The sequence below is a fragment of the Manacus vitellinus genome, unplaced genomic scaffold, assembly GCF_001715985.3.
Source record: "Manacus vitellinus isolate BGI_N305 unplaced genomic scaffold, ASM171598v3 scaffold_95_pilon, whole genome shotgun sequence".
Lineage (NCBI taxonomy): Eukaryota > Metazoa > Chordata > Aves > Passeriformes > Pipridae > Manacus > Manacus vitellinus.
Genome location: NW_021940896.1, coordinates 811,172 through 816,758, shown reverse-complemented (window position 1 = coordinate 816,758; position 5,587 = coordinate 811,172). Strand labels below are relative to the sequence as shown.

Below are 5,587 nucleotides of genomic sequence, written 5' to 3'. Positions count from 1 at the left end.
TAAACAGATTTGTTTACCATCAGCCATACTTAAACTTAGTCTGCTTCAGTGTTTGCAAGAGATTTTTGACTCTTTCTACCTATGAATACCTGATATTTGAGCTTCCTCTCCCAGAATAATCTCTGATATTCACAGGTTTTTTTTCAGGAAAACTTGCACAGACTTTCTCTGAGCACCAGCTCCACTGTACAAGTCTACCCACACAGTTGAAAAGAAAGTAAAGAAATTTGCTTAAGTTGCTTTACTATCTTTCAAATGACTAATTACAGGTCTTAAAAATATCTGAAGATTCTCCCTTCCTAAATAGAACTCGTGGATCCAGTAGTGTCCTCCCTGCTCTGGATAAAAACCCACATCACCCTGCAAACCCTCCGGTGTTCTGCCCGTGGTGCAGAGCACCCAGAGCTCCTTCCAGACCGCAGACCACTGTGAAACCAAAAAATGCAATTTAAAAAGAAGACACAGCTGGCTTCCTTTCCAATTCCAGGGATTTCTACATAGCCTGAATGCAATATTGCAAAATTATGTTGAAAATAGCCTGGTGTGTTTGGATGTTTCTAGGAGGAACCAAAGTCAAGACACCATTTTATTAGCAGATATGAAAAAAAACCCAACAAAACAACATTTTTCCTGCTTTGAGAAGGTGATAGTCCAAATAATGATCAATTTTCTCTCCCCTTTTTTTTTTTTTTTGATGAATTTTTTTACCTACTCTGGGCTGAAGCAATCTCTGATGAACTCAGGGCTGGTCGTGTTTAAAAATTAACTCGACGATGCCTGTCTTCAAGGCGCAGGCGTCTCTCGTTGACGCCCATCACCTTGGCATCGCGCTTCTCCCCCTGCTGCTGCGGAGAGCCCACCTCGGCCCAAAACAAGTGTTTTTTTCCATTTTTCTCTTTCCCAGCATCGCTTTTCACCGTGACGTAAGGGCACACGCAGCTCTACTACAGCCTTACGCATAGGTGCACACCTGTGGGATGCTCCCGCTGCTTTGAGGGGTAACTCGAGATGCCGCCGGGTTATCCAGCCCTGGGATAATTAATTACCTGCAGCTAAAGCTCCCACGTGAAGGTGATGAGTCCATCCCGGGGAGGAAAATACCTCGATTTCCCCCAAAACGGGCGTGGGAAGCACATCCGTGTCCGTGTCACGGGCGTGGGGTGGCCCGGGAGAGCCACGCCTGGGGGTGAGAGGGGCTTTTAATGGAATCACAACAGTCACACGGTTCCCTATTAAATCCTGCTAATTTTCGAGGTGAAGGCTGTGAAGTGAATGTGAGGAAGCATTAAAAGGGAATTGAATTTGCATTCCTTATGCTACAGGCACATGTTTACATGACCTTTAAAACAGAATTAAAGCTGTATCATCAGCAGCTGTAGGCAATTCACATTACTAAGGCAATCAAATCAGAAGGCTAAACTAACTATAAAACATAAATTAAACTGATAGAGAATCATCCTAATTCACTAGGTTTACTTGCAATTTACTTATCCACTACTAGTAATTTCTAAACAGTTTGGAGAAGAGGCAAAGAGGAAACACTTGGATGTGGCACTTCAAAACTGTGTTGTCCGAGGAGGAGAGCCGGCTTTCCCGGGGTTCTCCCATCAGGGATCGCGGGGATAACAGCCAGTCCCGGTCCCCCAGAGGTCCACGAGGGGCCTGCAAACTGACACCTGCACGCCTAAACCCCGAGCTTTATGGGTTGGCTCAAGCGCCCCTGGAGTCCCTTTGCTCTCTGGAGGACCCTCAGAGACGTCGTTTATTTTCGAAAATATGAAATAACTGCATGTCCAATACAGCTCGCGTTGCACCGCTGCCTTCTGCCCCCTCCCCCATTCCCAGAGGGACACTTTCCAATGTCTGAAGCACGGCAAGAAAACCCACAAAAATCGATAGCACCGGTGATTTCATTAAAAGTTTGCAGAGTGCCTTTCCCCGGCTCTGCTCCGGCGCTCCCGGGAGGAGCGGGGCCGGCTCAGCCCCCCCTGCCCCGGGCACCCCCTGCTTTGATTTATTCCCATTTATTTCTCGCAGCCGAGGGCTGTCTCCCCCCCCTTTGATGGAGACTCTCCCGTGTGCGCTTCCCTGTGCCCTGGGGCCCGCGGTGATTTATTGTCCGCCCGCCTCCCCATGAACTTCTCCCCCGCAGCCCCCGCCGTGCCCGGGACCCCCCGCCCGGGGAGGGCACAGAGGGGCAGGGATGCTGCAGCCTCCAGGGGCTTTCACCGGGATTCTCCTGGGCGAGAGTGGGGAGAAAATGTACCATGAGGTGCCAGGGAACCGCACACGCCCAACCTGCCTCACGACCCCCATCCCCATCCTGCATTGCCCAGGCGCGATTCACGAAGGAAACATCTTTTAGCAACGCAGCCTGGCCTGAAAGTTCATTCTTGTAACAGCTTGGGTCGGCTCAACCTGAATGAAGGGGGCAGGAAACTTTCCACCAAGCCGTAAACACGCGAAAGTCTGTGACAAAACAAGAATTAGCAGCAGCATCTACGTATTTCTAAACGTAAATCTAGGATTGACGAGGCGCTTCAAAATGCAGGAGGCGTTTCAGTCCCTCTGCGGAATCAGGAGCATCGCTGGATGCTTTGCACGATGAGTGCTACAGCTGGAAAAACGTATAGTTAATAAATAAATAAAGGGAAAACCCACAACACATAAACCCCCAAACCCCACATGGAAACCGCTCGCTAAGCTACCAAACAGCAACGCAGGTATTTGTCATCCAAGGAATAGAGCGATTTGTCTTCAGTGTCTCATTAGTCAACAGAGGTTAACTAGCGAGCCAGTTAGTGCGGGTTCAAATCCAACCCATTTTCCTTTAAATATGTCTGAGCAGGAATCTGTCCGTTCGGGAATTGTGTGTGGATTATTTCTAAAGCTCGGGCAGGATGGCCTCTGGCGCGACAGGAGCTGCCCAGGAGCTGGGGGTGCCCATCCTTAACCGCATCCCCCCCGTTTGCCGAGAGAAGCTTCACAGCAAAAAAAAAAAAAAAAAGAAAGAAAAATCACTAAAAAACCACGGGATTTCGGTCCGGGATGAAACAAACGCATTCTTGTCATCACGCCTGTGTGAATGGCACGGTGAGGAAAGTGCCTACGTAAAAGGGAAGGGACCCGCATTGTTGTGCGGGTCTATTAACTCCTGCCGTGACCTCGAGGAGCTGCCACGCACCGCCCGAGGAGGGTCCGCGGCCGCAGCCCCCTCTCTCCCCATCCCTGTTTTCTCCATAAACACAACAAAACCCGACGTTTCAATTCGTGGATTTAATAAACGGCCAGACCGGTCCCGCAGCAAAAATGTGCACTTTGGAGAGACTTCCCGGAATATTGATGGTTTTTTTGCTCCGTCAACCAAACGTTCGAGACGAGACCCTCTAAAACCGACCCGGCTCCAAAATAACAGTGACCCGAACGTGACGGGGTAGTGCACGGATGAACGACATTTTTTTTTTTTCCCGCAGCAAGTACGCTTTTTCAAACATCAACAACGTCGAAAAAAAATATTAATAATAATAACAATAACAGGCGATTCGAGCAGAGGAGCGAGGAGTCGCCCAAAACGCTTCGGAAACCGCAGCAGTTAGAATACAAATACTATTTACCTTGTGATTTTTTCCTGCCCGGGACTGGCTTTATTGTCCCTCCCTGGACCAGCCCAGCCGCAGCCACGCTCCCTCCGTGCCGGGCTCTTTGCTGCCGGGCTGGTGCTGGGAGAGATTTGGGGGGGGCTGCTTTCATTCTTACATTAGGACTAGTTTAATTTGCAATCTGTCAGTCCATCTCCTGGCTGGGGCTCTGAGATGGCAGTGTGTGGCTCTCTCCCTCCTCTCTCCCTGCACAGCATTTACTCACGTTCAAGAGCAGCCAACAGAGACCAAAAAAAAAAAAAAAAAAAAAAAGGAACTAATTGAGCTTGTGTCGGTATTGGCTAATTTCTGCTAATACTCTGTAAATTCCTTTTTGCTTCTTAAGCTTCCCCCACGCAGGTTAGGTGTTCCCAAAGCCTCTCTGGAGCTCCAGGAGCCGCTTTCTCAGCCCTGATGGGTGGCTGGGCTTCAGCGCCTGGATGTACACAATGCAAACCTTAACTCCTGGCTCCAGAAACGGTTAAATTGCCCTTTCCCAGCCCCCACCCCCGTTATGATTGACTCTGTTTTTAAATTTGCACTTGTTCCCACCAAGCGCAATCTAACTCGTCCTGTCTCTAAAGTGAACTTGTGTTGAAGGTGAAGTTTTCTATATAGAGGTCACGACACCAAGGCACAGCTTACCGCTCCGAGCTTCATGCTGTATTAAACACAATCAAAACGAACCCCTTTTAGACCTTTTTTTTTCTTTTTTTTTTTTTTTTTTTTTGTTTTCTCCTTCCCCTCCCGCGGATGAACAATGAGCAAAAAAAAAAAAAAAAACAAAAAAATCTCTTAAATATAATAAAATCAGCTCTGTCACGATAACAAACGCGCTCCTGGGCTCGCTCTGTGCCAGGTCCCTTCCTATGGAACACAAACACACCGCACCCCGCATTGGGTTGGAGCTCTTAAAGGGGAACGTGCGGGGTTGGTGCGGGGACAGCCCACCCTGCCCCGAGCGTGGGGGACACCGAGGGGACGCCCCGCACCCGGGTGACCCCAGAAAGTCCCGGTCCCGCCTGTGCCGGGGGGACTCCACACAATCCCTGCACTTCAAAGCGGGGGGTTCTCTCCAGCGACTTCTCGCTGCCCCAGGACGGTGCTGCCTCCCGCTATTGTGCGAGCTTTTTCACGCCAAAGATTTAGCAGAAAAAATAGATATTAAAGCGAGTTATTTGTTAGGCAAACGCGGGGCTCTCCGGGGCGGGGGCACCCGGAGCCAAAGGGCTGGAGCGCACGGTCCGAACCCGGAAAGTTTTTTTAAAAATTTTTTTAAATTAAAAAAAAACTTTAATGGGTTTCGGTCTATGAAAAATAAGTTACAAATTCTTGCAACAGTAGCTTTGCATGTACTTATTTTTCTCCCATGTCCAGACGGGGTCGGCTATTGAATAAGGCTCTTTTATTCTGCATGGGGCAGGGGATTTGTGGCCATGGTCCCCCTTTTATTCCTCTCTCTATGGAAACCCAGATCATGGGGAGAAATATGCGAGGCTGAATAAAGAAAAGCAGCAGAAAGGACCGCTTGAGAGCGGCATCTGTTACACTTGGGAAGTTAGACTGACAGGAAAGAGCTAAAGAAACCCTCTCCAGCAGATTAGTTAGAACAGCAAGAAGATTTAACTATATGCAGATAAAAACACTATAAAATCCACCATACTCTGCTCTAGGCGAGGTGAGAGCCGCCTCGGCAGGAGCGGAGCCGGGCTCTGCCTTAGCTACATTTGCAGCAAAGATTAAAATGGGACGTTCGGGGTTTTATTTCCCTGCTAGAGACTCTGCCTTAATTAAACGGCGGATCTGAACATCTATTTTCACGGGCGATGGGATTTGAAAAATTGTTTCGGAAGTTAAAGTGCAAATTAATTTTAAATAATTTAGTTACGTTTTTATACAGTGCGGATTTGATGTTGTTGGGGGGTTTTTTTGGTTGGTTGGTTGGGTTT

The 5,587-nt window shown here is 48.6% G+C and overlaps 1 long non-coding RNA gene across 1 annotated transcript in view; it reads right to left on the bottom strand.

Annotated features, from left to right (window-relative positions):
• Positions 1-3,804, bottom strand: part of LOC108642052 — a 32,166-nt gene extending 28,362 nt beyond the window's left edge. The window contains exon 1 of the long non-coding RNA XR_001922434.1: positions 3,615-3,804. This is a non-coding gene — a long non-coding RNA (uncharacterized LOC108642052). The remainder of the gene's footprint in view (positions 1-3,614) is intronic.
• Positions 3,805-5,587: the final 1,783 nt, after the last annotated feature.